The sequence below is a fragment of the Triticum urartu genome, chromosome 1A (assembly GCF_056163025.1).
Source record: "Triticum urartu cultivar PI428250 chromosome 1A, HENAU_Tu73, whole genome shotgun sequence".
Lineage (NCBI taxonomy): Eukaryota > Viridiplantae > Streptophyta > Magnoliopsida > Poales > Poaceae > Triticum > Triticum urartu.
The window spans coordinates 452,790,035-452,807,518 of NC_141873.1; positions in this window are offsets into that span (position 1 = coordinate 452,790,035).

Here is a 17,484-nt window from a genome sequence, read left to right on the forward strand (position 1 = left end):
TTGATGTTGCTATGACTTTGCTATGCTTAATGCTTGTCACTAGGGCCCGAGTGCCATGATTTCAAATCTGAACCTATTATGTTTTCATGAATATATGTGAGTTCTTGATCCTATCTTGCAAGTCTATAGTCACCTATTATGTGTTATGATCCATTAACCCCGAAGTGACATTAATCGGATACTTACCGGTGATGACCGTAGTTTGGGGAGTTCATGTATTCACTAAGTGTTAATGCTTTGGTCCGGTACTCTATTAAAAGGAGACCTTAATATCCCTTAGTTTCCAATAGGACCCCGCTGCCATGGGAGGGTAGGACAAAAGATGTCATGCAAGTTCTTTTCCATAAGCATGTATGACTATATTCGGAATACATGCCTACATTACATCGATGAACTGGAGCTAGTTCTGTGTCACCCTATGTTATAACTGTTGCATGAGGAATTGCATCCGACATAATTATCCATCACTGATCCATGGCCTACGAGCTTTTCACATATTTATCTCCGCTTAGTTACTTTTCCGTTGCCACTGTTACAATTACTACAAAACTGCTACTGTTACTTTTGCTACTGTTACAGCTGCTATCATATTATTTTGCTACTAAATACTTTGCTGCAGATATTAAGTCTTTCAGGTGTGGTTGAATTGACAACTCAACTGTTTATACTTGAGAATATTCTTTGGCTCCCCTTGTGTCGAATCAATAAATTTGGGTTGAATACTCTAACCTCGAAAACTGTTGTGATCCCCTATACTTGTGGGTTATCAAGACTATTTTTTGGCGCCGTTGCCGGGGAGCATAGCTCTATTCTTTGAGTCAGTTGGGATTTATATCTGTTGATCACTATGAGGAACTTGAAAGATGAAAGAACCAAGATTTTTCCCTCAACTACGAGGGGGGGAGGTATGGAACTGCCATCTAGCTCTGCACTTGATTCACCTTCTGTTATGAGTAAACTTGCGACACCTACTCCTGCTATTCATTCTGATATGTCGCATGTTATCGATGATGCCACTTCTGCTTTGCATGATGCTTGATAATACTATGCCACTAGGTGAATTTCTTGATGAACAACTTGCAAGGGTTAGACAGAATGAAATTATTGAAACTGATAATATTGATGAAAGTGATGATGAAGATTCTCCCCCTAGATATGAATTGCATGTTGTGCCTGAGGGTTATGTTATGGATGAAGAAACTTCTAGAGATTTTTTAGCTTGCAATGATAGATATGATCTTAAGAAACTATTAGCTAAGCTGAAAGAAAAATCTTTGAATGCTAGAATGAAATATGACCCTGCTTTTGCTACTTCACCTATCTGTATTTCTGATAAGGATTATGGTTTCTCTGTCGATCCTGACTTAATTAGTTTGGTTGAATCTGATCCTTTTCATGGCTATGAATTTGAAACTGTTGTGGCACATCTTACAAAATTAAATGATATAGCCACCCTGTTCACTAATGACGAGAAAACCCGCTATTACTTTATCCTTAAGTTGTTTCCGTTCTCATTAAAGGGTGATGCTAAAACATGGTTTAATTCTCTTGATCCTGGTTGTGTGCGTAGTCCCCGGGATATGATTTATTACTTCTCTGCTAAAATATTTCCCCGCTCATAAGAAACAAGCTGCCTTAAGAGAAATATATAATTTTGTGCAAATTGAAGAAGAGAGTCTCCCACAAGCTTGAGGGAGGCTTCTCCGATTACTTAATGCTTTGCCTGATCATCCTCTCAAGAAAAATGAAATACTTGACATCTTTTATAATGGACTAACGGATGCTTCCAGAGACCACCTGGATAGTTGTGCTAGTTGTGTTATCAGGGAAAGAACTGTTGATCAAGCTTAATTGCTATTGAATAATATGTTGAGTAATGAAAATGATTGGACACTTCCTGAACCAACTCCTAAGCCAACTCCGAAGAAAAGGGGTATTCTATTTCTCAGTCCTGAAGATATGCAAGAGGCAAAGAAATCTATGAAAGAAAAAGGTATTAAAGCTGAAGATGTTAAGAATTTACCACCTATTGAAGAAATACATGGTCTTGATAATCCGACACAAGTAGTAAAGGTAGATTCTCTCTATAGATTTGATAAGGGTGAAATCCCATCTACTAAATTTGCTAGCCAATGCTTGGATGAGTTTGATAATTTTATGGTAAAACAAGAAGACTTCAATGCTTATGTTGGTAGACAATTGAAACGTAATGCTTATATGATTTAACACTTGAGTGATTATATGTCTAGAGTTAAATGTGAACTTAAACTTATTAGTAAACATGATTCTATGGTTACCACTCAATTAGAACAAGTACTTCAAGCTCAGAATGATTTGCTCAATGAATTAAATAATAAGAAAAATGATAATGTTATTAGAGTTATGACTAGAGGGGGTAAAATGACTCAGGAACCTTTGTATCCTGAGGGCCACCCTAAGAGAATTGAGCAAGATTCTCAAAGAACTAATGTTGATGCACCTAGCTCTTCTAAGAAGAAGAAAAAGAAAAATGATAGGACTTTGCATGCTCCTAGTGAACCTGTTGTTGACACACCTGAGAATCCCAACGATATTTCTATTTCTGATGCTGAAACACAATCTGGTAATGAACATGAACCTAGTGATAATGTTAATGATGATGTTCATGTTGATGCTCAACCTAGCGATGACAATGATGTAGAGATTGAACCTGCTGTTGATCTTGATAACCCACAATCAAAGAATCAACTTTATGATAACAGAGACTTCGTTGCTAGAAAGCACGGTAAAGAAAGAGAACCATGGGTTCAGAAACCCATGCCATTTCCTCCCAAACCATCCAAGAAAAAGGATGATGAGGATTTTGAGCGCTTTGCTGAAATGATTAGACCTATCTTTTTGCGTATGCGTTTGACTGATATGCTTAAAATGAATCCTTCTAAATATATGAAAGATATTGTTAAAAATAAAAGAAAGATATCGAAAGCTGAAATTTCCACCATGCTTGCTAATTATACTTTTAAGGGTGGGATACCAAAGAAACTAGGAGATCCAGGAGTACCAACTATACCATGCTCCATTAAAAGAAACTTTGTTAAAACTGCTTTATGTGATTTTGGAGTCGGTGTTAGTGTTATGCCTCTCTCTTTATATCGTAGACTTGATTTGAATAAGTTGACACCTACTGAAATATCTTTGCAAATGGCCGATAAATCAACTGCTATACCAGTCGGTATTTGTGAGGATGTGCCTGTTGTGGTTGCAAACGTTACTATTTTAACGGACTTTGTTATTCTTGATATTCCCAAGGATGATAGTATGTCTATTATTCTTGATAGACCCTTTTGAATACTGCAGGGGCTGTTATTGATTGCAACAAAGGCAATGTCACTTTTCATGTTAATGGTAATGAGCATACGGTACACTTTCCAAGGAAACAACCTCAAGTCCACAGTATTAATTCTATTGGAAAAACTTCAACGATTACTATTGGAGGTTTTGAATTTCCTCTTCCCACTATCAAGAAGAAATATGATATTCTTATTGTTGGGTATGTGCATATCCCCGTTGAGGTAACCTAGTGTTATTCGAAAATTCTCCGGTTTCATGCTATTCGGAAAGAGTTTGTTAACAAGACTTGATCAACCTTGTTAGTGGATTCCTTTTGATGAGCATGAGATGGATGAAGTTAGAAAGCACAACTCTCTGTACCCTTCTTTTTACTTTCTGTTATTTAGATTAAATAAAAAAAATAGTATTTTCTGTCTGTTTTCTGAATTACCCTTGCAATGAAAAATACCCCGAAAATAAAAGTTCTCCAAATGTCCTAAAAATTTAATATGATTTTTTCTGGAATATAAGAATGATTGGCACTGAGAACACACCAGGGGGACCCACCATGTGCCCACGAGGGTGGAGGGCACGCCCACCCCCCTGGGGCGCATCCCCTGCCTCGTGGACCCCACGTGGGCCCCCTCCACTTATTCTTGCACCCACACACTTCGTCTTCCTCCAGAAAAAATCCTCCACCAGCTCAAACCCGAGTTCTAGCTCATCTTGCTGCCATTTTCGATCTCCTAGCTCAAAGCTCCATTCACAAAACTTCTTTGGGGGATTGTTCTTCGGTATGTGACTCCTCCAATGGTCCAATTAGTTTTTGTTCTAGTTCTTTATTTATTGCAAACTTTTGCTGCCTAGGTGACCCTGTTCTTGAGCTTGCATGTCAAATTTATGTGGTCAAAAGTAGTCTTAATGCATGATATGGCCTCTAGGCACTTGTAGGAGTAGTTGCTATCAATCTTGTTGAGTTTGATTCACTTTTATTTTGAGTCACTGAAAATTTCAGAAATTTTTCAGAGAAATAAAAAGATGAAGAGATTTTTGAGGGGCTCTTTGAGCCGAAGCTCGAAGGATAAGCAAAGTCAAGAGAATAAGAAGCCCAAATATAATCTCCCTCGCACCGCGGAGGTTTGGCCGTGCGAATGGCCTTGTGATGAGTTCTTGAGAGCAACCGGGATTTATGAAGACTTTTATAATTTGGCTAAGAATGCAGGCCTCATTGACTTCCTCCATGACTAGAGTGAACAGTATCTCCTCCTCACTGATATTTTCGTGCAAAATTTTCACTTTCATTCTAAGAAATCACCACCTTCAGTGGAATTTCATTTATATGACGAGGTTAAGGAGATGTCACTTTATGATTTTTGTCAGATCTGTAAGATACCCTTTGAGGGCAGCATAGAGGAACCACATCGTAATGATGTGGAGGGATTTATTGATATGATTGTTGTATGGGAAACAAGGAAGGTTTCCGATGCAAGAATTACTAGCATACATTTTCCTGTTCTACGTTACTTTGCAATATTTGCTAGTAGATGCTTAATTGGTCGCGGGAACAGTAGAAATCTTAGTGCCCCTGATATTGTTATTTTGCGCCATGCTTTGTTTCGTGATACCACTTTCAGTTTAGGCGCTATTGTTGCTAAACGATTAAATCTGAACCGAACAAAGGGTCTCGTCTATGGAGGCATGTTTTCCTCGCGCCTTGCTGCACACTTTAACATACCTATTAGGCATTATTAGAAAGAGGAAAAGTTGCCGCCTCCTATTTTTCTAGATTATAAGAGTATGGTAGCACATGATTTTATCGTTAAGGATAAGAAGAAGATGCTTAAATATAGACTGATATTTGATAAAAATTACTTTGAGACTATTACCTTGCCTGCTCCCTCCTTATTCAACATATTTTTAGGCACGTACCTTGTTTTGCCGAAGACCGTTCATGTATACTGGAGCTTGACATCAGCTCCAGAGCCTGAACCGGAGCCACCACCTGATCCTTACCATCAGTCTGTTCATCAGTGGGATCCAAAGGAGATCGCCAACCAGTGGCACCCAGAGGATACTCCTCCGTACACCGGAGAGGGCGGCTTTGAGCCGTGGCCATAGACCAACTTAGGCCAAAAGCCTAAGCTTGGGGGAGTACGTATCTCTCATCGGCATTACATGCATGTTCACACACTCATGCCAGTTGTCAGTGCTCATACTTTTTCATTGTATTATCCATGCTAGTTTAATTTATTTTTAAAGCTTTCTTCTTGTGTGTTTGAAAAACCTTAATAAAAACCAAAAAAATAGTTGTAGCTTTTAGCTAGTTTACTTTACATGCCTGTAGTAGTAGTAATTAAAAGAAAACCCCAAAAGATTTCTCGTTCTTCTTTTGCTTGTTGGGAGCTTTCCCGTGTAAATAGTTTTATTTCCTTTGTTTTCTTCAGGGGTCGAGAGGAGAAGACCATGATGAAAATGTCGAGTGGCTCTCATATGAATTATTGTTGATCTAACAAAGAGCCCATATTACCTTGTCTTCTCCCTTGTATTGAATGCTTGTAGATTCCAGCTTAGTCCAATGCACGCGCACTATTATTATTATCCACACCGTTCGGTCATGCAAGTGAAAGGCAATAATGACGATATATGATGGACTGATTGAGATGAGAAAAGATGGTATGAACTCGACCTATCTTGTTTTTGTAAATATGATTAGTTCATCGTTCCTGATTCGTCCTATTATGAATGAAACATGTTTGCAATAACAATTAGAGATTATAGTTGCTCATGACATGCTTAATTTGCTATGAGTTTATAATGGTTTACCTTGCATGCCAACATGCTATTAAAATGGTTGTGATGTGGTATGATAGGGTGGTATCCTCCTTTGAACGATTCGAGTGGCTTGATTTGGCACATGTTCACACATGTAGTTGAAACAAAATCAACATAGCCTCCATGATATTTATGTTCATGGTGAACTATATCCTACTCATGCTTGCACTCAGTGTTGATTAATTTTAATGCATGTTCATGGTTGTTGTCGCTCTCTAGCTGGTCGCTTCCCAGTCTCTTTCTTGCCTTCACTTGTACTAAGCGGGAATGCTGCTTGTGAATCCACTTACATAAACCCCAAAAGTTATTCCATATGAGTCCACCATACCTTCCTATATGCGGTATCTACCTGCCGTTCCAAGTAAATTTGTATGTGCCAAACTCTAAACCTTCAAATGAAATTCTGTTTTGTATGCTCGAATAGCTCATGTATCAACTAGGGTTGTCTATATCTTCCATGCTAGGCAGGTTATTCTCAAAAGGAGTGGATTCCGCTCCTCATTCATGAGAAAATGGCTGGTAACCGGGATGCCCAGTCCCATGCTTATAAATTAAAATAATTGCAAACAAAACTCCCCCGAGATTGTTGTTAGTTGGAGGCACCCGTTGTTTCGGACAAGCCATGGATTGATGTTTGTTGGTGGTAGGGGAGTATAAACTTTACCATTCTGTTTGGGAACTGCCTATAATGTGTGTAGCATGGAAGATATTGAGATCTCTTGATTGTTATGTTAACAATGAAAGTATACCACTCAAAATATTATTTATCTCTATTTCAAAATCGAGCTCTGGCACATCTACAAATCCCTGATTCCCTCTGTGAAGGGCCTATCCATTTACTTTTATGCTGAGTCATCATCCTCTTATTAAAGATCACCAGTTGGAGAGCACAACTGTCATTTTCATGCATTACTATTAGTTTACATTGAGTATGACTGGATCTCTTTTACCATGAATTACAATGTTTAGTCAGTCCTTGATCTTCAGAGGTGCTCTGCATTTATGTTTTGCGATCTCAGAAAGGGCTAGCGAGATACCATCTTATTATATCATATTATGATTGTTTTGAGAAAGTGTTGTCATCCGAGATTTATTATTATTGCTCGCTAGTTGGTTATGCCATTGATATGAGTAAACATGAGACCTAAATGTTATTGTGAATATGGTTAGTTTATAATCTTTGCTGAAAACTTGAATGCTGGCTTTCATATTTACAACAACAAGATCAAACAGAGTTTGTAAAAGTTTTTCATTATCACTTTCAGTTTGTCAACTGAATTGCTTGAGGACAAGCAAAGGTTTAAGCTTGGGGGAGTTGATACGTCTCCATCGTATCTACTTTTCCAAACACTTTTGACCTTGTTTTGGACTCTAACTTGCATGATTTGAATGGAACTAACCCGGACTGACGCTGTTTTCAGCAGAATTGCCATGGTGTTATTTTTGTGCAGAAATAAAAGTTCTCAGAATGACCTAAAAATCAACGGAGAATATTTTTGGAATATATAAAAAAATACTAGCGAACGAATCAACACCAGGGGGCCACACCCTGTCCACGAGGGTGGGGGCGCCCACCCCCCTAGGGCGCGCCCCCCCTGCCTCGTGGGCCTCCTGAGGCTCCACCGACCCCAACTCCAGCTCTATATATTCACGTTCAGGGAGAAAAAAAATCACAGAGAAGGATTCATCACGTTTTACGATATGGAGCCGCCGCCAAGCCCTAATCTCTCTCGGGAGGGCTGTTCTGGAGTCCGTTCGGGGCTCCGGAGAGGGGAATCCGTCGCCATCATCATCATCAACCTTCCTCCACCACCAATTTCATGATGCTCACCGCCGTGCGTGAGTAATTCCATCGTAGGCTTGCTGGACGGTGATGGGTTGGATGAGATTTATCATGTAATCGAGTTAGTTTTGTTAGGGTTTGATCCCCAGTATCCATTATGTTCTAAGATTGATGTTGCTATGACTTTGCTATGCTTAATGCTTGTCACTAGGGCCCGAGTGCCATGATTTCAGATCTAAACCTATTATGTTTTCATGAATATATGTGAGTTCTTATCCTATCTTGCAAGTCTATAGTCACATATTATGTGTTATGATCCGTTAACCCCGAAGTGACAATAATCGGGATACTTACCGGAGATGACCGTAGTTTGAGGAGTTAATGTATTCACTAAGTGTTAATTCTTTGGTCCGGTACTCTATCAAAAGGAGGCCTTAATATCCCTTAGTTTCCAATAGGACCCCGCTGCCACGGGAGGATAGGACAAAATATGTCATGCAAGTTCTTTTCCATAAGCACATATTACTATATTCGGAATACATGCCTACATTACATTGATGAACTGGAGCTAGTTCTGTGTCACCCTATGTTATAACTGTTGCATGAGGAATCGCACCCGACATAATTATCCATCACTGATCCATTGCCTGCGAGCTTTTCACATATTGATCTCCGCTTAGTTACTTTTCCGTTGCCACTGTTACAATTACTACAAAACTGCTACGGTTACTTTTGCTACCGTTACCGCTACTATCATATTACTTTGCTACTAAATACTTTGCTACAGATATTAAGTCTTTCAGGTGTGGTTGAATTGACAACTCAACTGTTAATACTTGAGAATATTCTTTGGCTCCCCTTGTGTTAAATCAATAAATTTGGGTTGAATACTCTACCCTCGAAAACTGTTGCGATCCCCTATACTTGTGGGTTATCAGGACCCCTCACGCTTGCGCAACATGGAGAGCACCATAAGATAGCACCAATAATAAAATATGCAACTCAAACCAATCACGATCATCAATGAACCCATAAGACAAAACGGATCTACTCAAACATCATAGGATAGCCATACATCATTGGGAAATAATATATATCATTGAGCACCATGTTTAAGTAGATATTACAGCGGGTAAAAGAGGGATACACCGCTGCATAGAGGGGGGAAGAGTTGGAGATGATAGCAGTGAAGTTGTTGGTGTAGATCGTTGTCGCGATGATGGCCCCGGCGGTGTTCCGGCGCCACCGGGAGAGAGGGGGAGAGATCCCCCCTTCTTCTTCTTCTTCCTTGAACTTCCCCTAGATGGGAGAAGGGGTTCCCCTCTGGTCCATGGACTCCATGGCGGCGGAGGGGCGAGAGCCCCTCCGAGATTTGATCTCTCTGTGTGTGTTTCCTTCTGTTTCTACGCTCTCTGATTCTGCCCTTCCACCGTTTCTTACATTCCCGGAGATCCGTAACTCTGGTTGGGCTGAAATTTTGACACGATTTTTATCCGGATATTGGATTTCTTGCAGCGAAAGAAGGGCACCAACCACCTTACGGAGTGGCCACGGGGGCCCAGGGCGCGCCCTACCCCCTGGGGCGCGCCCCTCACCCTCGTGGACCCCTCGGGCATCGTCTCGCGTTGATTCCACTTCCTAAGATTCACATATATTCCAAAAAAATCTTCGTAAGTTTTTATCCTGTTTGGACTCTGTTTGATATGGATTTTCTGTGAAACAAAAAACATGCAACAAACAGGAACTGGCACTGGGCACTGGATCAATATGTTAGTCCCAAAAATAGTATAAAAAGTTGCCAAAAGTATGTAAAAGTTGTAGAATATTGGCATGGAACAATAAAAAATTATAGATATGATGGAGATGTATCAGCATCCCCGAGCTTAACTCCTGCTCATCCTCGAGTAGGTAAATGATAAAAAAGATAATTTTTGATGTGGAATGCTACCTAGCATAATCTTGATCATGTAATCTAATCATGGCATGAATATTAAGACATGAGTGATTCAAAGCAATAGTCTATCATTTGACATTAAGAAAATAATACTTCAAGCATACTAATAAAGAAATCATGTCTTTTCAAAATAACATGGCCAAAGAAAGTTATCCCTACAAAATCATATGGTTTGGCTATGCTCCATCTTAATCACACAAAATATTCAAATATGCACAACCCCAATGACAAGCCAAGCAATTGTTTCATACTTTTGATGTTCTCAAACCTTTTAAACTTTCACGCAATACATGAGCATGAGCCATGGATATAACACTATAGGTGGAATAGAATATGATGATGGAGGTTGTGTGGAGAAGACAAAAGGGAGAAAGTCTCACATCAATGCGGCTAATCAACAGGCTATGGAGATGCCCATAAATTGATGTCAATGCGAGGAGTAGGGATTGCCATGCAACAGATGCACTAGAGCTATAAGTGTATGAAAGCTCAAACTGAAACTAAGTGGGTGTGCATCCAACTTGCTTGCTCATGAAGACCTAGGGCACTTGAGGAAGCCCATTGTTGGAATATACAAGCGAAGTTCTATAATGAAAATTCCCACTAGTATATGAAAGTGATAACTCAAGATACTCTCTATATGAAGAACATGGTGCTACTCTGAAGCACAAGTGTGGTAAAAGGATAGTAACATTATCCCTTCTCTCTTTTCTCTCATTATTTTTTATTTTTTGTAGTCTTCTTTGGCCTCTCTCTCTTTTTTGGGGGGGTGGGGGGGGGGGTTCTTTGGCCACTTTTATTTTGATAACCTCACATGGGACAATGTTCTAATAATGATGATCATCACACTTTTATCTACTTACAACTCAATATTACAACTCGATACTAGAACAAAGATATGACTCTATATTAATGCCTCCGGCGGTGTACCGGGATGTGCAATGATCTAGCGTAGCAATGAAATCAAAAAAATGGACAAGCCATGAAAACATCATGCTAGCTATCTTACGATCATGCAAAGCAATATGACAATAAATGCTCAAGTCATGTATATGATGATGATGAAAGTTGCATGGCAATATATCTCGGAATGGCTATGGAAATGCCATGATAGGTAGGTATGGTGGCTGTTTTGAGGAAGATATAAGGAGGCTTATGTGTGACAGAGTGTATCATATCACGGGGTTTGGATGCACCGGCGAAGTTTGCATCGACTCTCAAGGTGAGAAAGGGCAATGCACGGTACCGAAGAGGCTGGCAATGATGGAAGGGTGAGAGTGCGTATAATCCATGGACTCAACATTAGTCATAAAGAACTCACATACTTATTGCAAAAATCTACTAGTCATCGAAACAAAGTACTATGCACATGCTCCTAGGGGGATAGATGGATAGATTGGTAGGAAAAGACCATCGCTCGTCCCCGACCGCCACTCATAAAGAAGACAATCAATAAATAGCTCATGCTCCAACTTTGTTACATAACGATTCACCATACGTGCATGCTACGGGAATCACAAACTTCAACACAAGTATTTCTACAATCCACAACTACCCACTAGCATGACTCTAATATCACCATCTTTATATCGCAAAACTATTGCAAGGAATCAAACATATCATATTCAGTGATCTACAAGTTTTATGTAGGATTTAATGACTAACCATTTGAATGACCAATTCCTGTCATCTCTCTAAATAGATATAAGTGAAGCACGAGAGTTTAATTCTTTCTACAAAAGATATGCCCACACTCTAATAAATATAAGTGAAGCAAAAGAGCATTTTACAAATGGCGGTTTTCTATGTGTAGGGAAACAGGCAATCCAAACTTCAAATGATATAAGCGAAGCACATGAAGCATTCTATAAAGCCATACTCAAAAGATATAAGTGAAGTACAAAGAGCATTCTATAAATCAACCATGGAATATATCATACCAGCATGGTGCATCAAAGAAAAGTGAAAACTAAATGCAAAAGACGCTCCAAGATTTGCACATATCACATGAACGAAACGAAACCGAAAACATACCAATACTTATTGAAGAAAGATGGGATGCCTTCTGGGGCATCCCCAAGCTTAGATGCTTGAGTCTCCTTGAATATTTACTTGGGGTGCCTTGGGCATCCCCAAGCTTGATCTCTTGCCTCTCCTCCTTCTCATATCAAGACCTCCTCGATCCTTGATCACTTCATCCACACAAAACTCAACAGAAAGTTCAGTAAGATCCGTTAGTATAATAAAGAAAATCACTACTCTAAATACTGTTGCAAACCAATTCATATTTTTTTTGCATTGTAGCTACTGTAATATAACTTTTCCATGGCTTAATCCACTTATAGAAATTGATAGTTTCATCAAAACAAGCAAACAATGCATCAAAAACAGAATTTGTCTTAAACAGGATAGTCTGTAGTAATCTGAACATTCACCATACTTCTGGTACTCCAAAAATTCTGAAAAAATTAGGAAAAATAAACAATTTGTGTAGAAAGAAAGTGCAAAAAGTTTCATAACCGTTTGATGTTCTTGTAAAGAATTTAAAATCGCGCACTATAGCCAAAGTTTTTGTTTTGCACCGCACAAACCAACAAGCAATGTAAACATCCTAAAGGCAAATCTTGGCACATTATTTTTATAATACAATGGAATTGTACAAGGGGATTGAGGGAGTCCTAGACTAAGGGGTCCTCGAGCGTCCGACCTGTTAGCCATGGGCCGGACTGATGGGCTGTGAAGATACGAAGACCGAAGACTGCACCCGTGTCTGTATAGGACTCTCCTTGGCATGGAAGGCAAGCTTGGCGACCGAATATGTAGATTCCTTTCTTTGTAACCGACCTTGTGTAACCCTAGATCCTCCCGGTGTCTATATAAACCGGGGTACTTAGTCCAGAAAGGCAGATACTCATTACTATAGCCATACAAACTAGACCTCTAGGGTTTAGCCATTACTATCTCGAGGTAGATCAACTCTTGTAATACTCGTATTCATCAATACCAATCAAGCAGGATGTAGGGTATTACCTCCATAGAGAGGGCCCGAACCTGGGTAAACATTGTGTCCCCTGTCTTCTGTTACCATCGACTTTAGACGCACAGTACGGGACCCCCTACCCGAGATCCGCCGGTTTTGACACCGACATTGGTGCTTGATACGTCCATTTTGCATCATGCTTTTATATCGATATTTATTGCATTATGGGCTGTTATTACACATTATGTCACAATACTTATGCCACTCTTATTTTACAAGGTTTACATAAAGAGGGAGAATGCCAGCAGCTGGGATTCTGGGCTGGAAAAGGAGCAAATATTAGAGACCTATTCTGCACAACTCCAAAAGTCATGAAACTTCACGAAAGTCATTTTCAGAATATATAAAAAATACTGACGCAAGAAATTCTGGAGGGGGACCACACCCTGTCCACGAGGGTGGGGGGCACGCCCTACCCCCCTGGGTGTGCCCCTGCCTCATGGGCCCCCTGGTGGACCTCTGATGCCCATCTTCTGCTATATGGAGTCTTTCGATGAGGAAAAAATCATAAGCCAACTTTTGAGACGAAACTCCGCCGCCACGAAGCGGAACCTTGGCGGAATAAATCTAGGGCTCCGGCGGAGCTGTTCTGCCGGGGAAACTTACCTTCGGGAGGGGGAAATCATCGCCATCGTCATCACCAACGATCCTCTCATCGGGAGGGGGTCAATCTCCATCAACATCTTCACCAGCACCATCTCCTCTCAAACCCTAGTTCATCTCTTGTATCCAATTCTTGTCTCCAAGTCTGGGATTGGTAGCTGTGGGTTGCTAGTAGTGTTAATTACTCCTTGTAGTTGATGCTAGTTGGTTTATTCGGTGGAAGATCACATGTTCAGATCCTATATGCATATTAATACCCCTCTGATTATGAACATGAATATGCTTTGTGAGTAGTTACGTTTGTTCCTGAGGACATGGGAGAAGTCTTGCTATTAGTAGTCATGTGAATTTGGGATTCGTTCGATATTTTGATGAGATGTATGTTGTCTATCCTCTAGTGGTGTTATGTGAACGTCGACTACATGACATTTCACCATTATTTGGGCCTAGAGGAAGGCATTGGGAAGTAATAAGTAGATGATGGTTTGCTAGAGTGACAGAAGCTTAAACCCTAGTTTATGCATTGCTTCGTAAGGGGCTGATTTGGATCCATATGTTTCATGCTATGGTTAGGTTTACCTTAATACTTTTGTTGTAGTTGTGGATGCTTGCAATAGAGGTTAATCATAAGTGGGATGTTTGTCCAAGTAAGGACAGTACCCAAGCACCGGTCTACCCACATACCAAATTATCAAAGTACCGAACGCGAATCATATGAACGTGATGAAAACTAGCTTGACGACAATTCCCATGTGTCCTTGGGAGCGCTTTTCTCTATATAAGAATTTGTCCAGGCTTGTCCTTTGCTACCAAAAGGATTGGGCCACCTTGTTGCACTTTATTTACTTTTGTTACTTGTTGCTCATTACCAATATCTTATCACAAAACTATCTGTTACCTATAATTTCAGTGCTTGCAGAGAATACCTTGCTGAAAACCGCTTATCATTTCCTTCTGCTCCTCGTTGGGTTCGACACTCTTACTTATCGAAAGGACTATGATAGATCCCCTATACTTGTGGGTCGTCAAGACTCTTTTCTGGCGCCGTTGCCGGGGAGTGAAGCGCCTTTGGTAGGTGGAATTTGGTAAGGAAAATTTTATATGGTGTGCTGAAATTTACTGTCACTTGTTACTATGGAAAGTAATCCTCTGAGGGGCTTGTTCGGGGTATCTTCACCCCGACCAGAAGAGCAAAGAGTTTCTCCTCAACCTATTGAACCTACTGAAAATGAAAATGTCTACTTTGAGATTCCTTCGGGTATGATAGAAAAACTGCTAGCTAATCCTTTTGCAGGAGATGGAACAATGCATCCTGTTGAGCACCTAATATATGTGGATGAAGTTTGTGGATTATTTAAGCTTGCAGGTGTGCCCGATGATATTATTAAGAAGAAGGTCTTCCCTTTATCTTTGAAGGGAGATGCATTGACATGGTATAGGCTATGTGATGATATGGGATCATGGAACTACAAACGATTGAAATTGGAATTTCATCAGAAGTTTTATCCTATGCATCTTGTTCATCATGATCGCAATTATATATATAATTTTTGGCCTCGCGAAGGAGAAAGCATCACTCAAGCTTGGGGGAGGCTTAAGTCAATATTATATTCATGCCCCAATCATGAGCTCTCAAGAGAAATGATTATTCAAAATTTATATGCTCGGCTTTCTGATAACAATCGCACCATGCTCGATACTTCTTGTGCTGGCTCTTTTATGATGAAGACTATTGAATTGAAATGAGATTTATTGGAAAGAATTAAACGCAACTCTAAAGATTGGGACCTCGACGAAGGTAAGAAGTCAGGTATGCCACCTAACTTTGATTGTGTTAAATCTTTTATGGATACCGATATTTTCCGTAAATTTAGCACTAAATATGGACTTGGCTCTGAAATAGTAGCTTCTTTCTGTGAATCTTTTGCTACTCATGTTGATCTCCCTAGAGAGAAGTGGTTTAAATATCATCCTCCCATAGAAGTAAAAGTAGCTGCACTCTAACATCCCAAATTTTCAATTTGGAATGTTATACATTAGATCATCATTGCATATCATACTTTATTGCTTTTCTGGTTTATCCTAGAAATTCGACGCAACTCAAGGACCCTCGGAGAGAGTTGGGGATTTCGATATTTTCATATTTGAGTTTTTCTCAAATTTTGAAGATAGGATCATCTGATTTTATTTATTTTATCTTCAATTATTTATATTATAAAAATATGAGAGAGGGAATAAAATGACTTTCCCAAAATAAATAAATATTGAGGATTTAATAAAAAAATCAAATAAGATTTTATTTTGGATTTATTTGCTATTTTATTCGAATTTAGGAAAAATTGCATGTTTTCAAAAATTTCTTTTAGAGCCAAAAAAATGTTCATCCTGTTCTAAATATTTTATTTAGACGGAGAAAATTTGATTTGGCATTTTTAGATTTTTATTTATTTTTCTAGAATTTTTTTAGACGCAGTGAAATTGTTTTTTTTAACTCGAGCCCGACTAGGCCAAGGGCCCAGCCGAGCCAGGCCGGCCCAAGCCGCCGCCGCCTTCCCGCCAGACTCGAGGAGGAGTCCGAGCCGGAGCCGCCGCCGCCGCCCGCCACCACCGCCCCCAAGTCAACCCCCTCCCCCTCTTAAATAGGCGCCCCGCCGCCACCCTCTCCTCACCCCGCCGCCCCACACAGCAGCCCGCCGCCGCCGCACGCCGCCGTCGCCTGCGCTGCCGCACACCACCGCTGCTTGCCGCCGCCCTGCCGAAGCCCCGCCGCCGCCGAGGTAGTCGCCGGCCGGTTTTTGGAAAAAAAACGTTTTGGTTTTTTTTTGAAAACCCTAGTTCTGTTTTTTAATAAATAGATCGGTTTTTTCCGGTTTATCTATTTTGCGAGCGCCCGTTCGTCCGTTTGTTTTAACGAACGCGTTTTTTGTTCAGTTTCTGTTAACGAACGTTCGTTCGTTAACTGTTCGTCATTTTTCTTTTTCTCGGATTAAATCCGCGCTTTTTCTGATCGCGATCTCTGATCCGATGTTCGTTCTAGTTTAACTTTTCGCTCGTTTATCGGAATCAGGTGATTCAAGCGCCTGGAGTTTCGTCTCGAAACCCTCTTCCCGTTTAACCAACTCAAACAAGTTTTTTCCACTGTAAAAATTGCCTTAGACCCAGAATAGTAAACGAAGCTTGTTTCTCTTGCCGTTTGTCTTTCCTTGCTTTGCTCGTTTTGATTCTTTTTGCCAACCGGAGTTCTTAAGTTGAACTTTCTGGTTAGTTTTCTTGTTCGAGTTTTACCTGTGCATTAGTTGAGTACTCATTGTATGTTTGTTTGTTTGCGATAGAGTACCCGGAGTGCGCCGCTTGCTACTTCGAATCGCTAGGTTTCCCGGATCATCAGCAAGGCAAGTAACACTTTGATCATACCTCATACTACCTAGTTTTATTGCATTAGATCAATCCTCACGCATTGCATGATTAGGATCTAATTAAATTGTGGGTTTGGGGAGTAGTTGATGTAGAACCTATTACCTATTTATTATCAAACCTTTGGGAGTTACTCTACGTTTGCTTATTTTTGCTATGCTATGCTAGTAGACGTGGATTGGGTGAGTGTATCCATGACAGATGTGAGCTTTGTTAATTAATGGTTTATTTAAGGTGGCAACCTAAACACACATCTGGGTGGATTGAGGCACCTGGGTATTCCAGCGATTGCCTGTTTTCTTTTGGACCGCCACCCAGGCTCAAAGGGATCATGAGATTATTCATACTAGAAACTTCCGTGTGCAGCCACAAGCTACTATGGGCTCTAACATAGTTGACTAAGTCGTGCGAACTCTTACAGTGGTAGACTAGCAGATGTAGGGGATGTAGGTTGGTACGGTCTACCCGTTTGTAAGGTGCTAGCGCTTCCGAAAGACTATGTCTCGGTCATCCGTTTCTCAAACACCATGTAGTGCGAGAAAACCAACG